At 46.9% G+C, this 25,813-nt stretch overlaps 1 long non-coding RNA gene across 1 annotated transcript in view; it reads left to right on the forward strand.

Annotated features, from left to right (window-relative positions):
* Positions 1 to 9,988: 9,988 nt before the first annotated feature.
* The window catches only part of LOC120936307, a 32,510-nt gene continuing 16,685 nt past the window's right edge, over positions 9,989 to 25,813 (forward strand). The window contains exon 1 of the long non-coding RNA XR_005748600.1: positions 9,989 to 10,169. This is a non-coding gene — a long non-coding RNA (uncharacterized LOC120936307). The remainder of the gene's footprint in view (positions 10,170 to 25,813) is intronic.

Consider the following 25,813-nt stretch of genomic DNA (forward strand, 5'->3'; position numbering starts at 1 on the left):
TACCCGGATTGGCCCTAATCTCCATGGCCAGGGGCTCAATGGCCAACGCGAAGAGGAGAGGGGACAGCGGGCATCCCTGCCTCGTCCCTCTTCCCAACGCGAAGCCAGGGGACAGACACCCGAAGGCCCTGATAGCTGCCTCCGGACGACTGTACAGTAGACGGACCCATGCTATGTATTTCTCACCAAACCCGAATCGCGCCAACACCTCCCACAAGTAGTTCCAGTCAATGCTGTCAAATGCCTTGGCCGCATCTAAAGACAGCAAAGCCCTGTGTCCTACATTATCCGCGTCAGACTGCATGTTTAGAAACAACCTCTGCAAGTTGATGGCAGTGGACTTATTCGGCATAAACCCCGCCTGATCTCCGTGCACCAGGGACGTTATGACAGTGTTCAATCTCAGTGCCAAGACCTTTGCCAAGATCTTTATGTCACATTGCAGCAATGAAATTGGCCTGTAGGACCCTGGTTCAACCGGATCTTTGCCCGGTTTAAGAAGCAAAACAATATTTGCTTTTGCCATGGAGGGCGGAAGTATTCCTTCCCCCAGTGCCGCATTAAACACCCGTAGCAGCCGTGGCAGCAAAACTTCTGCGTGTTGTTTGTAAACCTCGATGGGAATCCCATCCTCCCCCGGTGCCTTACAGTTAGGAAATAGTCCCACCGCCTCCTGAAGTTCCTCCACAGTAAGGGGCGCCTCCAACCCCGCTTTCTGCTCTACCGTTAACCGAGGGAACGTCAAGCCACCCAAGTACTGTTCCAGATCAGCCGCCACGTAGGCAGTACCAGGGCGGTACAGTTCTTCATAGAACCCCGCCAATTCCTTCATGATAAGTTCGGGTGTACTAACAATGGGCCCAACTTTGGATTTTATGGCCACTATAGCTGGAGACCTCTGCTGTGAATTTGCTATACGCGCTAGCATGCGGCCCGTTTTCTCCCCCTCTTCAAAAAACGCTTGCTTAGAGAAAAATCTCTTTTTTTCGGCCCCAGAGGAAAGCACCCGCTCATAAGCAGATTGAGCGGCCTGCCACTCCTCCCTGGCCGAGTCAGAGGGGTCCAGGACAAACTGCCCCTCCAGAGCCTCCACCCTCCCCTCCAGCTCCAACAGAAACGCAGATGAGGCCTTCTTGACCTTGTTGATTTCAGTTACCAAGACCCTTTTCAGGAACAGTTTAAAAGCCTCCCACTGTTGTACACAAGAGCCCTGTGGATCCTGAGCAGTAAAGAACCCACGCACACTTTCCTCTATAGTCTCAGGAGAGTCAAATAGTTTTAGCCAAAAGGCATTGAATTTCCAGGGGGCCTTAGGGAGCTCAGTTGGTTGAGAAACCACCAAATGCACGATCAATGGGGAATGGTCAGGTACGCTGCGAGGTCTATACTCCATTTTAGAGACATACGGAAGCATGTGTGCGTTTCCCACCCCCAGGTCAATCCTAGACAGGCTGCCATGCGATTTAGAAAAGCATGAGTATTGCTTCACACCTGGATTCCGCTGCCGCCAGACATCCACCCAGCCCACCTCTTGCAACAACCGCGCCAGGGGGGTACCCCTGGAGAGGGCAGAGGCTCCTACTGCCGGGTGTCTATCCACCGCAGGGTCCAAGCAGCAATTGAAGTCCCCGATCACCAGCAACGGTACCTCAGGCTTGCCATCCAAGTAGGCAATCAGCGCCCGCAGCACCGTCGCCGCGAAAGGGGGGGGTACATACACACATGCAAGAATACACGTCAAATCCCCCAACCTGCAATAGAGAAAAACATATCGCCCCTCCGTGTCAATGCTATTATCCAATTCCTGATAGTTCAGGGAGCCATGTACCAAAACACTCACCCCCCTGGAGTAGGAGGTGTGAGTGGAGTGGTACGCTTTAGACACCCAGTTATACCGTAAGCAGCAAATAGTGTCCACTGTGAGATGCGTTTCCTGGAAACAAAAAATCCCTGGTAGAAACTTTTTAAGGCACATGCGTATCATAGTTCTCTTAAGCGGGGATTGAAGTCCTCTCACATTCCACGACACTATAGGTACCTCTGCCATGTATAAAAAGAAAAGTTAGTAACGAGCAAATGTACCTCCATTAGGACCAAGACTCCATCAGACCATGTGCCCGGTGACAAAAACAGCAAAAATAACCACCAGGGCTTCATGTTGCTCATGTTGATTGTTGCAATATTCGTTCTGTAGAACCACCTTTCCAAAAGCTGAAAAAAAAGAAGTAAAAGAAAAAAAAAGCAAAGGGCGCAAACCGCTGCCCAAATCAACTCTGCTGCTCTGGATCCTGCCAACAGGGCAAGACCGGCACAAGGCCTCTCATTCAAACTTCGGAGGCCAGAACAAGTCACGTGTTGTAGATTCGCCATTAAAGATTTCTGAAGCTCTCGTCTTGATCTGTAGCAATATATTTTCCCTCAGCCAGAGGTTAACTAGATAAACACCACACAATGTCTCCATCCAAACGTGGTGTCCCACTTTCCATAGTTGTCTCGGTGTCCCGCTATGGGCCTGGGCATCACTATCCCTCCTCTGCTCCCTCTCGTAGTCATCGTCTCAGGGGTTGCTCGTTCCGATCTAGCCAGTTAGCTGCGTCATTAGGGGACTCAAAAAACTGCGCCTGCCCCTCCACTATCACCCGCAGCTTAGCCGGGTATAACATGGCGTATGGTAGTTGCAGCTGCCGAAGTCTGCGTTTCACATCAAAGAACTTGGCTCTGCGTCTCTGCACCTCCGCCGAGAAGTCAGGATAGAAGGACACCCTGGTCCCATTATGTTGAATATTAGCCCTTTCTCTTGCCTGGCGTAGCACTGTTTCTCTATCTATGTAATGCAATAGTTTCGCCAGCATCGGCCTGGGTGGCCCCCCCGGCTGGGGAGGGCAAGCTGGCACTCGGTGAGCACGTTCCACTGCAAATAGGGGAGAGAAGGTATTCTTCCCAAATATGTCCAACAACCAGCCCTCCACATAGGCCGTGGGATCTCTACCCTCTACCTTCTCAGGGAGACCGACAATGCGCATGTTATTCCTTCTAAGGCGATTTTCAAAATCTTCCGCCCTGTCAGTGGCCTCCCTCGCCAGTTGATATGCGGCTTTGGCCTCTCGCTCTATGGGGGTCAGGCGGTCTTCTACCTCGCTCACCCTGCTCTCCACAGCCATGGTGCGCTCCCTCATTTTCTGAAAGTCCTGTCTCATCAATGACAATTCTTCCCTGACGGTGTTTACGGAGGCATTGCCCAAATTAACAGCCCTTAATATGTCAGCCAGTGTGGGTTGGGTAGCCACAGGTGTATCATTATCCCCTGAGCCCTGGGCCCCCGGGTCAGGCAGATCATTCTCCTCTCCTCCACTGTGCTCGGCAAAGATGGCCGCCAAGGCCTGTGTTTCATGCCTGTCAGAGTCAGTGTGCCCAGGGCGTCCACCACTATCAGCCCCCGCCAGTCCGTTCAACTTCTGAGTGAAGTATAGCATGTCTCTAGGGGCTTCCTTACCCTGAGACTTCTGCTGCTTCTGCTGCTTGGGTCCGTGCTCCTTCATTCTGTCAGCGCCACGAGGAGTCCCCTTCACAGAGAGCGCGGCGGCGCCATCTTGGATTTCGGGACCCGGCTCAGAAAGTACTTTCCTGACCATTCCCCTCGTGCAGAGAGCTGGCGGAGGTTCCCCCGAGGTCCCGGGATCAGCTGGGGTCAGCATATAACCGTTACCGGTCCGTAGTTTGGCTGAGGGAGGATCGGTACCGGATCGAGGTCAGGAGCTGTGAGAGCTACGTCCTCTCACATGCCGTTCCAGGCCACGCCCCCCCTACCAGGGTCTTTTATTTGGGGTTTTGCACTCATGGTAAAATGCACATTTTAGGCCAGAAAACATTATGGCCCGGATTCACATACATCGGCGCATTATTCGACGTAGCGTATCGAATATACGCTACGCCGACGCAGCGCAGAGAGGCAAGCACAGTATTCACAAAGCACTCACTCCCGCTAGTAGGATATGGAAGTGGGCGTGAGCCATGCTAATGTGGCGTGACCCCATGCAAATGATGGGCCAACCGCCATAGAAGTACTTAAAATGAACGGCGCATGCGCCGTCCCATGGCCGTATCCCAGTGTGCATGTGCAGAATCACGTCGAAACATCAGCCGAAGATACGTCGAATCACTGCCTACGACGTGAACGTAACCTACGCCTAGCCATATTCACGTACTACGTAAACGACGTAAAATACGACGGCTCTGTTCCCTGGTCCATACCTTTGCATGAGTTGCGCCTCCTATATGGGTAATAACTTTACGCCGGACGTATGACTTACGCAAACCGCGTATATTATGCGCCGGGCGCAACTACGTTCGTGAATCGCCATATCTTCCTCATTTGCATATGTGCATAGAAAATCAATGGGAGTGGAAAATGCGCCCAGCATAAATATGCGCCCACGATACGACGGCATAGGCAAGTTATGTCGGTCGTAGGAAGCCTATTTTTAGGCGTATCTCAGATTGTGGGCATGGCGCACAGATACGATGGCGCATAGTTACACTTACGCGGCGTAACTCGAGATACGGCGGCGTAAGTGCTTTGTGAATCCGGGCCTTTATATTTTCTGAAAGCAGAGACCCTAGAGAATAAAATGGGGGTAGTTGAAATGTGTTGAGTGATATATTAGCGCACATGTTTATCAAACCCAAATTTCCATTAAAAAACAACACTATAGTTCATTTTAATGCATACAAACACAATATAATACGCACATTTTTGGGAAAATAGAAAAGACAAGGATGCGATGAGTAAACAGATACCAAACAAATCAAGCCAGAAAAGTGTGTGTGCCTGTGAAATAGGGACAAACTGTGGCACCCAAATTTGTGTGTAGACAACCCTTTAAAGAGGAAGTAAACCCTGATGGGTGTTACTTCCTCTTTGTTTCCCTGCAAAGGTAAAGCATAATGGGCTACTATGCATCACATAGTAGCCCAATATGTGACACTTACCTGCAGGAGAAGCCCACAATGTCCCCATCTTCCTCGCCAGTAGCGAGCGGCCATTCTTCACCCCTCTTCTTTCCGGGGCCGTGAACTCCGGCTCTGTAAGTGGCCAGAGTTGCGTGACGCATTCGCGTGGGAGCCTCCACTCATGGCATGACCCGAGCTAGAAAGGGCATAGCGTGCCCTTTCTAACTCTGCCGCATGCGCAGAACAAATATCTCCTAGACCGTGCAGGCCTGGGAGATATTTCAAGCACCTACAGGTAAGCCTTTTAATATAGGCTTACCTGTAGGTTAAAGTGGTTGTAAAGGGTTTACAACCACTTTAATAGACTCTTTACAAGTTATCAGTTTAGAGTTAAAGCCCACTTCAGGCATACTAAGCATTTTCCCCTTATCTAGTGAAGCCAGATATACTTACTTAAGTTTCCCCTGCAGGTCCCTTGTCACCCCCAGTTCTGGGTGGGGGACCACTCATTCAGCGCTGCAATTCCCCCCTGACAACCCCACAGTTCGGCTTTAAACCTTATGTGGTCCTAGAGTTATTGCTCTCACTCTGATGTTTGCGTTAACATGTGTAGTGCAATTGACATTTTCATATGTAGGTGCACCCCCCATACGCGTTTATGTTGTTATGTGTTTGTATGTTGAGAGCAGGAGAATTTATTTTGTATTTCTTATTTATTATATGTTACTTAATTTTTTTTTACAATAGGCTGTATGTGATAGCATACTGTAAACTGGCTCCTTTTATTGAGATATCAGGGCCTATTAGACCCCTGTTTCAATCCTCTGCCCTTTAAAATGAATAGAGCACAGATTAACTTCTTCCCGAGCCACAGCAGCTGGGAAAAGTTACACCTAGAAGTGACACAATACCAAAAATGCAGATTATGCTTTATGCCAGAAGTGACACATTATGGTACATGCAGATTATGTTTTTGTTCACTGAAGGGGAGATCAGTGAACTGATGTTTGCTGATATGCCATTGTTCTACCTGCTGACAACCAACATTCCAGTCTCAGGTTCGCAGGTGGGATAGCAGAGTCAGGGATGCATGGTGGGGGGCGTAAGGGGGCTAGTGGTACCTTCAGAAGACTGTGACAGTTATTAGGCGGCTGTAATCACTTTCACAAGAAAGCCCATTGGTGGCTGAACAAATTTAAACATACTACTGGCTGTTATAACAGCCAGGACTATTTGAAATCGTGTTCTGTCAGCTGCCAATTATAAACGGTGCTGATAGACAAGTAGCTAACCACTTCAATACCGGCCAATAGTCATATGATGTCCACAGAAGGGATCTCCCATCCTGGGTGGACGTCATATGACATCCTGGGCTTTGTGAGGGGATATCTGAATGATGCCTGCAGCTAGAGGCAACATTCAGATATCATTATTTGCCGGCAGCGATTCTGCGCACGATAAGAATGATCATAGCGGCGGTTCCACCGCTTGATCGTTTTTATAGGCGGCACTGCAGGAGGGGACACCCCCCCTCCCACCGCCATCCGGTGCTTCTCCGGGGTCTCCCGTGCCATCGGGGGCCCGGAGAAAGAATCGTCCAGTGCCGGATGACCAGATGGTCACCAGTCATCTTTATGACCGCCGGAGGCCCATGAGCTAAGTGATGACGTCACACCCGGGTACCCGGAAGTAAACAAAGCCGCGATTGCGGCTAGTAAGCATGAGATTGGTGATTTTTTTTTCCAGATCTCATGCTTTCCAGCCAGGAGGAAAGATGTGGGGTCTTATTGACCCCGCATCTCTCCATAAAGAGGACCTGTCACACACTATTCCTATTACAAGGGATATTTACATTCGCTCAGAATCGAACGCACACGTAAGTCCCGCCCACGTATGTAAACGCCGTTCAAACCACATATGTGAGGTATTGCCGCATGCGTTAGAGCGTGTGCAACAATTCTAGCACTAGACCCCCTCTGTAACTTTAAACTGGTAACCTGTAAAAATTTTCAAAGCGTCGCCTATGGAGATTTTTAAATAACAAAGTTTGGCGCCATTCCATGAGTGTGCGCAATTTTAAAGTGTGAAATGTTAGGTATCTATTTACTCTGCGTAACATCATCTTTCATATTTTACAAAAAAATTGGGCTAACTTTACTGTTTTGTTATTTTTTAATTCATTAAACCATTTTTTTCCCAAAAAAAGGTGTTTGAAAAATTACTGCGCACATTCCGTGCAAGATAAAAAGTTGCAATGACTGCCATTTTATTCCCTAGGGTGTCTGCTAAAAAAAACATATATAACGTTTGGGGGTTCTGAGTAATTTTCTAGCAAAAAAAATGATGATTTTTACATGTAGGAAAGAAGTGCCAGAATAGGCTCGGTATTGAGGTGGGTATAAAAGCCCTGTATTGAAGTGGTAAAACATATTACTAAACACAATACAAACCTTGCAACAACACTATTAAGCCAGAACTATACTCACCTTGCATTCGGAGGAGCTTAGGGTTGCCACCTGTACGGGTATGACCCGGACAGTGTGGGTTTTTCAACTTGTGCCCGTGTTTCTGTTCACCTGAAACCTGGACACAACATACCTCCAGTCCAGTCAGGTAAATTAGTCCAGTGCAGTGAGGGAACTCAGTGGGGTATCCTCCGGAAATCCTGTCAGCTGCACCTTGCTCTTACTGTTCTGTGTGCTCTCTGCTCTGCCTTCTCCCCCACCGACACCTGTCACCCCCCCCCCCCCCCCTGCCCGACCGAATGATCTGCATTGCAGTCATTGGTTGCTAGGACTGCCGGTGTCCTGGCAACCAATAACGCTTTTGCAAAGCACACATGGGATTTTTCACTCCACCTCCCAGCTCTGCAGTTGCAGTGGCTGCAGAGTCCCTCCTGCTGGTAAGGTGTTAGACAATCATATAGAAAAGGGCAGGGGGTGCTGCTATAAGGGGGTGGTCGCTCTCTAATGGAGGTCTCTATAGAAGGGGGGGGGCACTGATATAAGGGCACTGTGAGCTAATAGGGGTCTCTAAGCTGACTGCTTATCTAATGATGATCAACCATTAGATCAGCAGTCAGCTCCCTCCCCCTTACAGACCCCCCATTAGATCAGAGTCCCTTTATATTAGCACCCACGTTAGAGACCCCCCTCATTAGTTCTGAGTCCCCTTATATCAGCGACCCCCCTTAGAAACTCGGGAAAAAATATTGCCATGCGCCGCTAAAGTGTTCAGGTTAAGCTTGAAGAAAAGGTGGCACTGGCAACCCTAGCAGAGCTCCCTCGCTGCAGACATCAATGCTTAGACTTCTTCTAGATTCAGGATCTTCAGCCATCTTAATTGGCCATGCTGAGATGATGTAACATACAATATGTGCTAAAATTGAACACTGAGCTGTGCATACACAGCTCAGTATACATTGTCAGGGAGACTGTGGACAGGTAAGAATACTTACTTACTGTGTCTCTTCTGCAATAAGGAGCTTGCTTGTGTAAAATTCCACTTCAAGGTGGATCTGCCAATAACTTTCCAGGTCTGCATAAATAAACTCCCGACATATAACAATAATGCAATAATGCAACATTTTATCACTTAAAACCAGTTCTTGAGCCCCAGTCTGACGACTTTAAAAATGACAATAATGGCGCATACAGGAAACATGTATATAAATAGTCCAGAGTATAAGTCCTATAAGCTATACAAGCTTTGGTGTGAGATGCAGTCTATAATACCAGGCAGCCTTGCGTAGGGAGCTGAAGCAATGCTTTAAAAACATGAAAAAAAGAAACAAACAAAACAGGCGCCACTTAGTAAAACTGCAGACTTTTAATGAAATAATTCACATTAAGCACTCACATGTCAATATGGAAGTTCAGGCATACGGATGGGGTCCTGTGATCTGTCAAAGCCATCCACGACTGTTATTGTCCCCTGTATTCCTACACTGTGCTGGAATAGTGTGTAAGGAAACAGCTGCACGTGAGCTCCAACGTTTCCTGATTCAGATACACGGTGCTCAGAGAGAGGGCTGGAACGACTTTGCCTGGGTTGAGATTATGTCAATAGTCTTCTGCAGTGTGCCGCCCCAATGGGGCATAGTATTTATATATATTATGGCCCAGATTCACAAAGCACTTACGCTGACGTATAACAAGTTACGCGGACGTAAGTGCAAATGTGCGCCGTTGTATCTGTGCGCCAGACCCACAAACTAAGATGCGCCTAAAAACAGGCTTCACCCCGCCGACGTAACTTGCCTATGCCAGCGTAGGGTGGGCACACATTTAGGCTGGACGCATGGTGGCGCTCCCATTGATCAGCCATTCAAATATGCAAATGAGGGAAATATGGCGATTCACGAACGTATGTGCGCCCGACGCAGGCTACGCAAGGTGCACGTATGTTGTACGTCCGGCGTAAAGTTATTCCCCATAAAGGAGGGCGCAACCCAGCAGCAGACATGCAAAGGTCTGCACCAGGGAACACAAGCCGGCGTATTTTACGTTGGACGTGTGTCTGGCTGGGCGTAGCTTACGGTCATGCCGTACGCAGTGATCCGGCGTAGTTTAGGGAGTTGTTCCGACATGGTTGTGAGCATGCGCATGGGGATGCGTCCACGTCACGACGCATGCGCAGTTCGTGATACGTATTTGTCTGGCGCTCGGCCCATCATTTGCATGGGGTCACGCCTCATTTGCATGGCTCACGCCCACTTCCACCTACGACGGCGTACGCCTTAGAAACCCAGGCCACACTGGCGCAGCGTTGGGAGCACTGGCTTCCTGAATTCCATGCTTGCCTATCTGCGCTGCGTTGGCGTAGCGTACATTGTTTGCGATACGGCGGCGTAATGTGCGTCCGCTCTCTGTGAATCTGGGCCATTGTTTCTCTGAACCATTTTCTATGGACGTTTATGTTTTGTTCACATGCTGCCATCTTGTGACCTTTTGTGGTAATGCATTTGTTTTCCATGTTTACTCCCTGATGTATGACATACTTCCTTTGTATGTAATGCTCCACCCTTTCTTCCTGTGATTGTACTTCCTGTGTAATGGAGGACGCTACAGGCCACATGTAGCAGGGCGCATGTATTCTGCATAGTAAACTACCGACAATATCATCTTTTGACCACATAAGTACCACAACCTGTTCATCTGCTGTAACCTATCATCTGATGTTTTGGATTAAAGCAACTTCTGTGAATAGAATCGGTATTGGTGAGTTCAAGCTATCTGATAAGGATTGTCCTCAGTGATTATATCTTCTTTTACAGGCCAGGCATAGAGGTCTCACAAGGGATAAATCGCTTCACAACAATCGGAGTTAGAATATGCAGGCAGGAAGAAAAATGTCCTCAGTTCCCTCTCCTACAGTAATCAGACTGCAACATTGCAGCTTTGTAGCAACTCACAATGTAAGAGGCTGGAGATCAAATTAAGATTATTGGGGGGAGAACTATGATCCCTGTGAGAGGTAATGAATACCTGCAAGTGTTACACCAACACATTACTTCGTTTGCATGACTTCAACATGAACAAAATATATCTGATGACAGGTAATAGTAGGTACAGCAAAAGTAAGAACTGTTTAAATTCAGCACAGAAAGATAAATCTTTGCATGGTGATTGAACACAGGGTTTCATAGAAGTAATACCACCGTGCCACATTTACTGATTGTTAGGTGAATTTAGACGCACTGCATATTATATGTGACACTAGAGAAAATAACGGATCTCCTAAGAGACGATATCATGTATTTCATAAGAATGCATGATGCAGTTAGTACAGTTTATAAACTACCAAATGAAATACAATACTCAAAGGTAACTGGTGTGATTTGGTGTTAGCGCTTCAATCATCCTGACACCATGCGTGATATGGTGTCCGGATGATTGAAGCACATTATTTATTTTATTACATAGTAAAATGTATTAAAATAGTTTAACTCACCATAATGCAGCTTGTCACTTGTCATTGTAGCCTGCCACCAGATGCAATTTATCACTGTAGCCTGCCACCAAAGTCACCAGATAAAGCTTGTCATTGTAGCCTGCCACCAGATGCAGTTTATCACTGTAGCCTCCCACCGCAACCACCAGATGAAGCTTGTCATTGTAGCCTGCCACCACATCCACCAGATGCAGCTTGTCATTGTAGCCTGCCACCACAGCCACCAGATGCAGTTTATCACTGTAGCCTGCCACCACAGCCACCAGATGCAGTTTATCACTGTAGCCTGCCACCAAAGTCACCAGATAAAGCTTGTCATTGTAGCCTGCCACCAGATGCAGTTTATCATTGTAGCCTGCCACCAAAGTCACTAGATAAAGCTTGTCATTGTAGCCTGCCACCAGATGCAGTTTATCACTGTAGCCTCCCACCGCAACCACCAGATGAAGCTTGTCATTGTAGCCTGCCACCACATCCACCAGATGCAGCTTGTCACTGTAGCCTGCCACCACAGCCACCAGATGCAGCTTGTCACTGTAGCCTGCCACCACAGCCACCAGATGCAGCTTGTCACTGTAGCCTGCCACCACAGCTACCAGATGCAGCTTGTCACTGTAGCCTGCCACCACAGCTACCAGATGCAGCTTGTCACTGTAGCCTGCCACCACAGCCACCAGATGCAGTTTATCACTGTAGCCTGCCACCAAAGTCACCAGATAAAGCTTGTCATTGTAGCCTGCCACCAGATGCAGTTTATCATTGTAGCCTGCCATCAAAGTCACTAGATAAAGCTTGTCATTGTAGCCTGCCACCAGATGCAGTTTATCACTGTAGCCTCCCACCGCAACCACCAGATGAAGCTTGTCATTGTAGCCTGCCACCACATCCACCAGATGCAGCTTGTCACTGTAGCCTGCCACCACAGCCACCAGATGCAGCTTGTCACTGTAGCCTGCCACCACAGCCACCAGATGCAGCTAGTCACTGTAGCCTGCCACCACAGCTACCAGATGCAGCTTGTCACTGTAGCCTGCCACCACAGCTACCAGTTGCAGCTTGTCACTGTAGCCTGCCACCACAGCCACCAGATGCAGCCATATAGTGTGTGCCCCAGTAGGAACATGGGAGGAAATATATCATTATTTCCCATCTGGTGGCAGCTCATCATTTTGGTCACCGCTTTAATGGTTCCAAAATGTTGCACATGTCCTAAATGATGAGGCATAAATGCTGTAAAAAGAACCCTAGCTCCCCAGAGCCTGCTCCCTTACCATAATTACACAGGAAGACATTGGGCTAGATTCAGCATGAATTTACGCCGGTGTATCTATTGATATGCCGCGTAAATTCAAAGCTGCGCCGGCGTATCTTCTTTCTGTATTCAGAAAGCAAGATACGCCGAAATTAGGCTAAGATCCGACTGGCGTAAGTCTCTTACGCCGTCGTATCTTAGTTGCATATTTACGCTGGCCGCTAAGTGGCGCTTCCGTCGATTTCAGCGTATAATATGCAAATGAGCTGGATACGCCGATTCAGAAACGTACGATTTTTTTACGTCGTTTGCGTAAGGCTTTTTCCGGCGTAACGTTGCTCCTGCTATATGAGGAGCAACCAATGTTAAGTATGGACGTCGGGCCAGCGTCGAATTTTGCGTTGTTTACGTCGTTTGCGTAAGTCGTTCGCGAATAGGGCTTTGCGTAAATTACGTTCACGTCTAAAGCATTTACGATTTGCGGCGTAATTTCGAGCATGCGCACTGGGATTTTTTCACGAACGGCGCATGCGCCGTTCGTTAGAGACGTCATTTACGTGAGGTTATGTTTTATTTACATAAAACACGCCCACCTCTTCAGAATTTGAATTTGGCGCGCTTACGCTGGCAGATGTACGCTACGCCGCCATAAGTTAGGGCGCAGATTCTTTGTGAATCCAGCCCCAGCCTCAGTAAGTTCAGGCGGCGTAGCGTATCTCAGATACGATACGCCCGCACAAACTTACGGCGGGCTTTATGAATCTAGCCCATTGATGGCACACTGAAGCAGCCTCTGCAGCATTTCCAACATTGAGTTTCAGCATGGAGGTGTCACAGATGAGGCAGTTGGCAGGCAGCTGATGTTGGTGCTGCATTTCTGCCAAGGGAACAGAGGCCAAGCACAACCATCTAAAGTGGCCATGGCGAAGGACCTCCTGGAAATCAGGGTGAGGCAATAAACTGCTGCACCACCTAGTTAAGGGCATTTGTCAGGCAAGGCACGTGTGTGATATTTGCTAAATAAGAAGGGGTCAGCAGGTTAATAGTCATTGCCACACATGATTTTGTCTGGCTAAAGATGGTAGGTGGTCAGACACTTTGTGTGACATTGTATATATTCTAGGGTGCTTGGGGGGGGGGGGGGGGGGCTGCTGGTTCTGAGATGTCAGAGGATAAGTCCAGTGAAGAGAGATGGATACAGGTGACTGTGCTGTCACCATCGGACAGACATGGGACAGACAAATGTGCCCTGTATTGCACTTTTTCCACCAACCAGATGATTGACCCAGTGTGCCATGACATACATGTAACATCCCTGCCCATGCTTACTGGACCATCTGTCCATGGTTATGTGTATCCTGCCCCTAACAACATGGTCCAGTGACAAACAAATTCCATTCCACATGCTGGTGGAGGGCAAGGGTGACCTTCTGGGCAAAATAATCATGGCTGAGTACCTGCCACTGTGGTGTAGCACAGTGGCAGGGGGTTTATTCCACAAACTGTAATGAGAAAAGCTGGAGCCAAGTTTTGCCAAGCTGGCATTAAGATGCTAAGCCTCATGACCCTCTTCCTCCCTTGACTTGACATTTGACATACAGTATGATATGTCTCTAAGTGTGTATATACATACGTATATATATATATATATATATATATATATATATATATATATATATATATATATATATATGTGTGTGTATATAATTGCCATTATACCTGTGAGTTATCATCAGGACTAAAAACTTTATATAATGTTAGACCGACAAAAATGTAATTGGTAGAAACATAAAGTTGTTGGTTATAGTTACCAATGACATTTTATCTGCGGGGCAATAAAGCACCAAACCTGGCTGCTGGGAAACATCTTCACTTTTATGGGTTCAGTTTTTATATACACGGTATATCAACAAGTATGATATAATTAGGGTAGCATACTGTATGAGGTACTGTTTATGAAGAGATACAGTATTTAGAAAGAGTATAGTAAATTCAGAGTTCTGTTAGCATTCTAGCCTTGCAAAAAAAGAGGTCCAGTAGGTAGCCAATTAAACAGAATATGTATGTTAGCTCTGGGTCTACTTGTTTTTTCTCTAGCTGCTTTGTTTTCTTTCTCTTAAAGTGGATGTAAACCCCATTCATGAAATTTGAGCTGGACACATATATCTGTAGTGTTTTCTTACCTCTCTTCAAAGCCCAGAGTCCTGTGGCTTACTCCTGCTCCTTTTTTCTGTTATCAGAATGATAACATTTGATAAGTTCTCTGTCAACTGTGATAAAACCCGGCTGAAATTTTTGTCAGGGTGGGTGCCATAAATAGATTAGCAGAGAGCTGGTCAATTCACAGCACAGCTCTGCAAGTCGCTGTCTATGTGGAGAGGGGGGTGTGCCTTTCCTCTAATCAGCTGTCTTCCAGTGTATGGCAAGAATACACACCCAAAGGTGAATCAGGAAGTGAAAATTTTAACACGATCTGCACTTTCTAAACAGTATATAAAGATGAAGACAGCATATATTCATGTAAAACGTATGTAGGGAGATTTGTTTCATCTCTGTGTATCATCTGAGGCTGTTCACTTCACTGGGTATGTGAGGGTTTGCATCTACTTTAAGAAAAAAACATACCAGTAAGTTAACAAGCATTTGACATATTGACATGCTTTTCTGAAGCATTTTTGAAACATCTGGATTCCAGTGCTTCACTTTGGTTTTAGACTGTATGGAGCGATCCACAATTTCATTTATTCTTGTTTTTTTCACTGTTGCTCTGCTTGTATTCATACAGAATAATGTGATCACAAGAAAAATGCATTTCAAACATGTTCCAAAGTGATTTTATTTCAAATACATGTAATGTAATGTTTTCCTGAAAGCATTGGAAAGCATTCAGATGCCCGTGTAGACTAGTCCAAAATAAAATTAATTTTAGTTTTCTGTGCAGATGGAAGACCTGGTAGACTGTTTTTGTAATATACACAGGATTACCATTGGCTAGCATTGACTGCATAGAATTAGAGAGACAGTATTTATGCAAACTAGACATGCAACATGAAGGGAAAAGTGTTGTACATGGGGTGGGGGGGGGGGGGGGGTATTGTATGGTTTATGTATAAAAAAAGGTCTTTCAAATGGTGCAGGCAGGTACATATGTACCTATATTGTAATCCCCAGCACAGCAATAGCCAGAGTGGGATAGAGACAGATGGCACTCTAAGGCCGGGTACACACGAACAAACATGTATGGTGAAAGCGGTCCGTCGGACCGTTTTCACCATACATGTCTGCCAGAGGGCTTCTGTACGATGGTTGTACACACCATCGTACAGAAGTCCGCGCGTAAACAATACGCGGGGCGTGTCCGCGGTGTCGCCGCGTCGATGACGCGGTGTCGCCGCGACAATGACGCAGCGACGTCGGCGGCCCGCCTTTAAAATGCTTCCACGCATGCGTCAAAGTCATTCGACGCATGCGAGGGACGGCGGGCGCCTGGACATGTATGGTAGGTCTGTACTGACGACCGTACATGTCCGTGCGGGCAGGATTCCAGCGGACGGTTTTAAAACACGTCCAGGAATATTTGTCTGCTGGGAAAAGGCCCGGCGGGCAAATGTTTGCTGGAATTCGGTCCGCTCGCGCCCACACACGACCGAACATGTCTGCTGAAACTGGCCCGCGGACCAGTTTCAGCAGACATGTTTGGTCGTGAGTATGGGGCCTTAGTCTGAGCAGTCCGTACTCTATTGCTTTGTATAGTGCTGTCAGTCTCTCTCATTCAACATACTTACAGGGATGAGGGGGGAAGAGTGGGAAAAGTGTGCGCAGAGCACAACCTTTAAACAAATTCCAGGCATCCTTGTTTTTTTTCCAAAGAGTGTAGTGTTTTATTGGATTTTACAGTCCCAGAGACAGATAAAGTCCAACTGAGTATACACAGAATAAAATAATAATGAAAATCCTATGGATCCCTTAAGAATCTTAACTTCTTTCTCTCATAATTTTAGAAAGAATACAGGTACTAACTACAAACCCCAGCCAGCATGTACTGTTCAATCTATATATGCATCTATGTATCTTCCATGCATGTGCATGCATCCCTATACTCATATACTCTACTCTATACCTTCATAGTGTATCTCAAGTAGCCTTCCCTCCATATGTATGTTACTGACAGTCACCAACAATGGAGAAGTTTATGGCTGTCTGGTTTTGCAGTGGAGTGCTTGTTTGCTTACTATGCTCAAATGCAGGCCCCTTTCCACAATGTCCATGGAAGATACGTTTTTCAGCTTCCCTCCCTCAGCAGCTCAGAGAGGCTGTCAAGAGGAACATGGTTCCTCTATGGCATGGGTGCTCAACCTGTGGCTCTCCAGCTGTTGCGGAACTACAATTCCCATGAGGCATTGCAAGCCGCTGACAGGTACAAGCATGTCTCCCAAAGGCTGAGGCATTATGGGAATTGTAGTTTTGCAACAGCTGGAGAGCCACAGGTTGAGCACCCATGCTCTATGGTTTCCTGGGTCACTGGAGAAGCTATCCGATTGGATCTTGCGTCAGACAGAGCCTGTTTAAAGTGGATGTAAACCCAGTTCATGAAATTTGAGCTTGGCACATATATCTGCAGTGTTTTGGTATCTCTCTTAAAAGCACTATGTCCCATAGCTTTCTCCTGCCCCGTTCTTCTGTTATCAGCCTGATAACTCCTGACAAGTATTCCGTCACATATGATAAAACAAGCCTGAGTTTTGTGTTGGGGAGGATGCTACAAATAGATTAGCACAAAGCTGAAGGATTAAAAAAAAACAAAGCTGAAAGTCTCAACCTATGAGGAGAGGGGGTCTACGGCTTTCCTCCAATCAGCTGTCTTGGTTGTATGCCCAGGCTTCTCTGCAGTGCTATCCAGGAAGAGAAAATCTCCTAACACGATGTTCTCTTTCTAAACAGTATATAAAGATGAAGACAGCAGATATACACGTAAAACTTATGTAGGAGGATTTGTTTCCTCCCTGTGTATCATCTAAGGCTGTTCACTTTACTGGGTATATGTGAGGGTTTACATCCACTTTAAAACCCTGGATCCCAGGGTAGTGTGTGGGTAGTGTAGGGTCAGGTTACCATCTGACAGGGACAGTGATTAGCAGCAGGGAGAGGTTCCAGATGAGAAGGGAAAGGACAGGGACATGCCTACTTTCCTGGACACCTCTCCATTTGAATGCAGACTGGCCAGGCTGCATTCCGCTCCTCAAGACAAATGCTGTCGGCCCACCAAGATCTGCTCTGCTACACATCACTGTGCATTCTGTGAGTGTTCCCGGTTGGGTGCCTTCCTGCCGGGCTTGTTGTGAATGAAGGAATTTTGACTTTAATACAAGTTCTGTTCCTCGGATTGAGTGTTTACTGCCGTTACAACAGGCTGCATTTCCCCACAACCAGATTCTAAAATACCCCATGAAACAGTCGTTAGATAAGATGATTACACTGAATAATATAACATGATTATGATAAATGGAAAGACATGACAAGGTTTCATGAATATAAACAGTCTTTATTATAGTGCTTATTATCCTAGGGCTTGTAGTACTCTTTAGGAGCTTGCAATTTGTCTTAGTCATGGTCCCAGAAGACAACTGGGGGCTTGCCGCAGAAGAGGATGTGACGTCCTGGGCCATGGCTGGATCGGAAGAACACTTAGTACTTCCAAAAAAGGTAGAGATAGAGAAATATTTTTTAATTATCCAAAAACGAGGGGTGGAGAGGTGGTCCTTTCATTTAGGACCACCTCTCAAGATGACTTTAAGTCATGAATGGGGTACAACAGAGCCCTGCAGTAAGCTGCATTGACTGAGAATGTTGCACAGCTGTTCATCCTGCTTCTTTACCTGCAGTAGGCCTGCTGTTCCTGCAGATGTGGCTAATGTTATGGTGGGCATTGTTTGTGACATCTGCCTTCTTGACAATACCAGGGGGTGCTGGCTGGAGACCTCAGGTTCTGAATTGGCTCATATGGTGTTGTACAATATAGTCCCATTTCTTTTCCTTGACAAGTCCAGCACTATTATGTATAGTGAATTTTATTCAGTTCCAGGTGCTACCAGTGAAGCATTTTCTGCATACAGGTTCTCAATGGTGGGTCTATGAAGGTAAAATTGCTCAGCATGTAACCTTGAGTAGAATCTTCAGTCTATGAGATTATTACTCAGTAAGGAACTTTTGCTAATCTTTAGGCACAACTACCCCTTCTTGCCTTCAATGGGAATTAGTATTTTCTCAAAACCAGGACACCAGACCATATATATCACAGTCTTTGCATGCTATAAACATCTGATTCTGCCACATTCCAATCCAACTAGATTGCTTATGTAGCGCCTGTGTACTTTTCAGTACAGGTGCTATGTTAAATTTAGTAGCATGAGAGAGTTATTTGCTTTCATCGGGATTGATCTGTTTAAATTTTGGCTGTCGCCAGCCCTGAACCGACCTGTGGGTCATTCTGTGCTTCAGAGATGTAGTTTCAGCTCTGGATGGCAGGTGGCGCCAGAGGGGTTCAGGGGGAGCCGCTCTTCCCCAGCAGCCAATTAGAGGAGCGTTTCCCTCGCGGGGCATGCTGGGGAGGGTTTTTTTTTGTGGCGGAGGCCATGACTCTGGGTTCTTCGCGGGTTCCAGGTGCGGCACCCACCTTTAGGGTGTGCGCACATCACAGGCCCCGGCGATATGGCCTACCAGGCCGGGGCGCACGTGCTACGCGGAGTTCCTGATTCTGGGCCCTCGGGGCTCAGAGCAACTGAAGCTACAATGGGGCCCCAGTGACTTACTGGGTCCCCACACTTTGAAAGAAAGATCCCAAGCTGGTTGTGCTGTACGGTGGGGAGTCGGTCTGAGGTGAGCCCAGAGGCAGGTGATCCAATAGGGCTTGGACAAAACCATCGGGGATCTGGGTGACCGAATACTGGCAGGTTGCATGACGCAAACTGTCAGTCAGTGGCCCCCAAATTATTGACTGGGAGGATTCGCTCTACCTTCATGTTCCTGAGTACTGGGCCCTTGGCAGAGAACCTTTACTAACCCAAAATCGAATAGAGCCAAGTCGGTGGCAGAGACTTGTTCCTTCCCAGTGGTTCCGAGTGACGCCCTGGCTGCCAGGTCTGTGAGAGGGATCTGTCCAGGGGCACTATACCCACTCCGGCTGGAGTGATGACGAAACAAGCATAGTCATTGGAGGCAGGACTGCTTCTTCTATCCATAGCCTGAATCTGCAAAGTTTATTCTTTTTCACCAATCTATTCTATCTACCTCGAGTTGACTGTTGGTTGTGTTGGACCAGAAATAAAAAGCATTGAAAATGTCAACCAACTGTCTGGACATTCCGTCACTGCTCTCATCATCACCATCAACCCTAGACACATCACAGAGGTAACATAATTATGCCGTCCCAAATCTAATCAGCGGCTCCTCCAGGGGTAGCGCAACACACGTGTATAGCTCACTTGTCCCTCTTATAACTTTGGTGATAACATCCCACAATATTATTACTTAAACCTCCCAGTCTGAGAATCCATATATAACTACTCACACACCCAGTAAGTTAACGTAAAAAATGTACAATACGCTTTATGTATGTTTTAGCTGCAGTTAAGCCTGCAATGGTGTTCCAGGAGCTGCCTATACTGCCTGGCAGAGGCGCCTGAATCACAAAACTGTCTGGACACTATTATTAATCCTTGGCCGGCTCAAATATATGCCCATTGAGTATTATGTTTGATGTCTGCCTGGAATTCAGCTTTAACTTGGCATGTAGAAGACAAATTCTAAACAAAGTAAACAAGCATAAAACAACAGATATGACTGTGTTTTGCACATATAAGCTTAAAAAAAATTCTCCTGCACCTTTGGGAACTTGGCTGGCTGGGTTGTCAGGAATACCAATAAGCCTTGTTTTGTGTAGCTGATGTTTCCCAAGCAGCCTGCTCTCTCAGGGCATACTAGAAACCTTAGATGTTTGTTCTTTATATCATATACCCTTGAAGCAAGGTCCTGCAATTGTGTGGTTTGGACAACAATAGCGGTATGTATCCACATAATTTCATCACTAGGCTAGAAATGGCATATAAGTTTAAACACAATTATTTTTTTTTCTATTCCTTGTAATAAATAACTTGGACCTCTATTTTATATGACATAGAACGTAAAAACAAGATTAAGTAACTTCAGAACTTAGTTTAAAGTTTATTGAAAATGCATTTTAGGACTAGTATGCCAACTAAAAATAAGTAAATAAAATAGTCATCACTAGAGCATCCTTTGGTGGCTTTGCTCTTTTTTGATCCTTATAAAATTAGTAATGATGTAAGGTTTTAACTATTGGCATGCGCCTTTTGTAAATAATATGAATACCCTTGTTTACTCTACTACTATTTCATATTGAACATTCCTAATGATAAAATGATGTTTAAAGCCAAAATTCCAGTGAAAACTTTATCTTAGCTTTAAGTAGTCCGAGGAAAGGTTTGAACTGCTGTCCAGTTTTTATAGCTAAATAAAGGGTAGGTGTGTGACTTCCTAGTACAGCTTAAGGACCCTAATAGGGTCTTTCATCAAGTGTAAAGGGGTTCTTTCATAGAGAATAGAACTTGAAATTTGTCTCTTATCTCAGGAAAACTGGAAGGCCCCGTACACACTAGAGGATCCATCTGCTGGAATTGATCCGCGGACCGGCTCCAGCGGATAGATCCCCTGGTGTGTACAATCCAGCGGATCTGTTTCCGCGGATTTTTATCCCCTGGGATGGATTTCCAGCGGATAAAAATTTGAAGACATGCTTTAAAATCTATCCGCTGGAATCCATCCCAACGGATTGATCCGCTGGTCTGTACAGACTCACCGGATCAATCCGTCCGAAGGGATCCCCCACATGCGTCGTAATGATTCGACGCATGCGTGGAATTCATTTTATGACAGCGTCGCGCACGTCGCCGCATCATCATCGCGGCGACGGCGCGACACGTCATCGCGATGGGATTTCGGAGCGGATTTCGATCCGATGGTGAGTACACTCCATCGGATCCAAATCCGTGGAAATCCTCGAGAGGATTTATCCGCGGATACGGTCCGGTGGACCGTATCCGCGGATAAATCCTCTCGTGTGTACTAGGCCGAAGGTAAAAACGGAAAGCACCAAAACCAGTTGGGTCCAGAATTTATTTTTGAGTTATTATTAATAAAAAAACAATGGGTTTTGGGAGTTCCAAATGAGGCCCCGTACACACGTCCGAGGAACTCGAGTTCCTCGTCGAGTTCAGTGTTGAAGCCGCCGAGGATCTTGGCGGGCCGACTTTCCTCATTGAACAACGAGGAAATAGAGAACATGTTCTCTATTTGGCCCGACGGCTTCCTCGCTGAAAAGTGTACACACGACCGAGTTTCTCGGTAGAATCCAGCTCCGATCGAGTTTCTGGCTGAATTCTGCCGAGAAACTCGGTCGTGTGTATGGGGCCTCACTCCTTCATGGCTTGATATAGAAGGTGGAGCTGCTCCAGGCACCGGTTTGACATCCTGGAGATTTTATTGCTATCTCTGACTCCATTTGGGTGACTTCCCTAACTCATGTAACACCAGGATGAGAAATTGGGAGAATAAGGGTCACTGGGACAGGAAGATTTAAACAGTAATAAGCTTACAGAGGTTTAACCATTTCAAATCCCAAATCAATTGCCAAATTTAACTGGTGCCATTCAAGAGATTTCCACCCACTTCCTGTCCCTCTGAAATCCTGCCATGGGAGCGGGAAATAATTTGTAATCTTCCCAGAGGGGATGCAGGCAACAATATAAACCTCCTAGAGCAGGGGTGTCAAACTCAATTTCATCGTGGTCCGCATCTGCATTATGATTGCCCTCAAAAGGACCGATTGTATCTGTAAGATTAGATGTCCAGCGCAATCCCTCCCCTTACATTAGATCTCAAGAGCCACCCCACCATCAGAAGTTGAGTCCCCCACTCTACCTTACATCACAGTGCACCACCTTTCCTTATGCTGCTGCTGGGAATAGGCTGAATGCATTGCTTGAAAGCAGAAAGTAAGGGTCTGGAGGAGGACTAGAGGAGGGCTGGAACTCTCCTGCAGCTGCAGGAGAGGTGCGAGGGCCACATGAAATGGCCTGGAGGGTGTGTTGACACCTGTGTCCTAGAGGTTCCAACCCTGCCCAACTCCATTCACAACTAAAAAACAGAGGGTTTGGTTGGAGTTGTGCGTAAAAGAATAAAATATGACAATAAGTTTCAAGCAACTGTAAAAGAGCTTCAAAATCATTGCCTTGTAACAGGGCTAGAATAGGTGTAGGCATCCTATGCAAAACTTTACTGTGGCAAAATCCTATGAAAGTAAAAAGACTTAAAACAGAATTCTGCCGCCCCTTCATACTGTAGCTGCTGCCTTTTAGCATTAGAAAACGTACCTGTCCTGGAGTCCAGCGATGTCGGCTGTGCAGTTGATGTTTCTATCGGCTGGTCGGGTGCTGCCGCTGTTATTGTGGGTAAGGGAAGCACGGCAGTGTAGCCTTTCGGCTTCATGACCGTGTCCCTACTGCGTATGCGCGAAGCGTGCTGCGCTCATTCACTGGCCTGGCTGAAGGGGAGGAAGGAGGAGGGGGACCGAGCTGCTGACATAATTTGCTGTGGCCCGGTCTCCCGGAAGTGGAGACAGGGTACCTGTAAAAAAACAGGTATCCCCCACCCCCCCCCCGAAAGGTGCTAAATGTGGCACCGGAGGGGGGGAGGAATCAGATAAGCGGAAGTTCCACTTTTGGGTGGAACTCCGCTTTAAGTTCAATTTCTTTAGACATATTAAAACATTTTGTTGCTAGTAGCTTTCTTTGAGTGTGATTGGCACGAAATAACACATTTAGGATCCTAAGCCATATTGTCACAGAAGCTGACGACAGAAAAAAAAGTTTGTCCATTGGATATCTTGCAAACCAAATGTATAATCTGCAAATGCACAGGTCATCATAAGTAAAAACTGTAACTTGAAAAATGTATCCCATACAAAGGATGAAAGTTGAAACTAGGGTTGTCCCGATACCGATACTAGTATCGGTATCGGGACCGATTCCGAGTATTTGCGGAAGTTCTCGTACTCCCGCAAATACCCCCCGATACCGAAATAGAATCTACCCCCCCCCGCCGCCGCAGTTACGCCGCATCCCGCCGCCGTTGCGCCGCATCCTGCCGCATCCCCGCTGCCGCCGACTGATTAATACACGCGGGGAACATTACAGCTTTAATTTGAATAGCTGTAATGATTCGCGCCGCGCCGCGTATAGACACTTCCCCTTGCTCGGGTGAACTGTCCAATCCCGAGCAAGGGGGAGTGTCTATACGCAGCGCGGCGCGAATCATTACAGCTATTCAAAGCTGTAATGTTCCCCGCGCGTATTAACCAGTCGGCGGCAGCGGGATGCAGGTAAGGGGGAAATGGCTGGATATGGGGGGAGACAATGGCTGCATATGGGAGACAATGGCTGCATATGGGGGACATGGCTGGATATGGGGGGAGACATGGCTGCATATGGGGGACATGGCTGGATATGGGGGACATGGCTGGATATGAGGGGAGACATGGCTGCATATGGGGGACATGGCTGGATATGGGGGGAGACATGGCTGCATATGGGGGACATGGCTGGATTTGGGGGGAGACATGGCTGCATATGGGGGACATGGCTGGATATGGGGGGAGACATGGCTGCATATGGGGGACATGGCTGGATATGGGGGGAGACATGGCTGCATATGGGGGACATGGCTGGATATGGGGGGGGACATGGCTGCATATGGGGGACATGGCTGGATATGGGGGGGAGACAATGGCTGCATATGGGGGACATGGCTGGATATGGGGGGGAGACATGGCTGGATATGGGGGGAGACATGGCTGCATATGGGGGACATGGCTGGATATGGGGGGGAGACGTGGCTGCATATGGGGGGACATGGCTGCATGGGGGGGATATGGGGGGAGACATGGCTGCATATGGGGGACATGGCTGGATATGGGGGGAGACATGGCTGCATGGGGGGGGATATGGGGGGGGACATGGCTGGATATGGGGGGGACATGGCTGGATATGGGGGGAGACATGGCTGCATCTGTGGGGTGGACATGGCTCTATTTGTGGGGGGACATGGCTGCATTTGTGGGGGGACATGGCTGCATTTGGGGACACATTTAAAAAAAGTATCGGTATTCTGTATCGGCGAGTACCTGAAAAAAAGTATCGGTACTCGTACTCAGTCCTAAAAAAGTGGTATCGGGACAACCCTAGATGAAACCATTCAAAACTGGAGCCATCAGACTTGCCTGTGCTGTGTTGATCACCTCTTAAAGGGTCACTAAAGGAAAAAAATGTTTTAGCTGAAATGACAGATGATACGATAGAGAGTTAACTAATAGTTAACTGATTCCTTTTAAAAATAGATAAAAAACAATCATATAATGTACCTACAGTTTAGTTTTGTTTTTGCTGTTGTTTCCTGGTTCTCTGATGTACTGAGCCAGAGAGCCAATAGAGGGCAGTGATGGATTGTAAAACGAAACTGGATTGGTGCTGAGGGGTTTTAGACACACAGTAATCACACCTCCTTGATTAGTGACCACAGTGAGAAATCTCCCAGTACTGTGGTTATCAGGAAACAGACAACCAGGAAGTGTCCAGAACAGAGAGGAATTACAGCAACATCAAAGCAAAAACGAACAATGAGGACATGAAACCAGGACTGCAGTAAGGTAAAGGAAGCTATTTAGCTTAAAAAAAATTCCTTTAGTGACCCTTTAATAATATATTCAGGAAACAGTACACCAGCTGAGTTAGTCACGCATTATCAATTTACAACACCCAAGAAAAACAAAAACTGACATAATAAAAATTTCGATTTTATCTTTCCACCTTTTCCTGTGGTACAATATGAGGGCCCCCCCGCACTTCATTCTGATGTGCATATGATGCTTTATTTCCAACATTGCACCTTTGTTTACACTACATTTTGTGGGTGTGTGTGGAGAAGTAATGTACTTCCCGGGGGCAGGGTTTACACAACGGAGCCTAGTTCATAAGCCCTGACAGGAAGGAAGCTCATTCCCTCTCCTGTTAAGTCAAGAGAAGACTGCCCCTCATGTGGGGCTTTACATATGGAGTGTAGTGGTAAAGGTTTACTTCTACTGAAGATGACAACCAACTGAGGAGCCACAAGAGATACCTTGAATGACTGAGTTAGGGATGGCCTTTGAAGAAACTTCTACAGAGCTGAGAATTTGTCCCTCCCACCCTATTTTGTTTGGTTACTTGAGCAGGGGCCTTTGACACTTGCAAAATCAGTGGGTTTTTTTTTGCCGAAGGGGGCACAACTGAGAGAATGGAGCCCTCTGGTGTTTGGTGGTTGAAGTGGTCCCCATGATGCTTAAAGGGGTTGTAAAGAGAATTTTTTTAAAATAACTAACATGTTATACTTACCTCCACTGTGCAGCTCGTTTTGCACAGTGTGGCCCCGATCCACGTCTTCTGGGGTTGCTCGGCGGCTGTCTCTGGTCCTGCCCGCAAGATCTTTCCACCTTTATGCGAGCAAGCTCGCATGGTGGTAAGTTCTTGCAGGCGTGCTCCTGTGATACAG

The sequence above is a fragment of the Rana temporaria genome, chromosome 4, assembly GCF_905171775.1.
Source record: "Rana temporaria chromosome 4, aRanTem1.1, whole genome shotgun sequence".
NCBI lineage: Eukaryota > Metazoa > Chordata > Amphibia > Anura > Ranidae > Rana > Rana temporaria.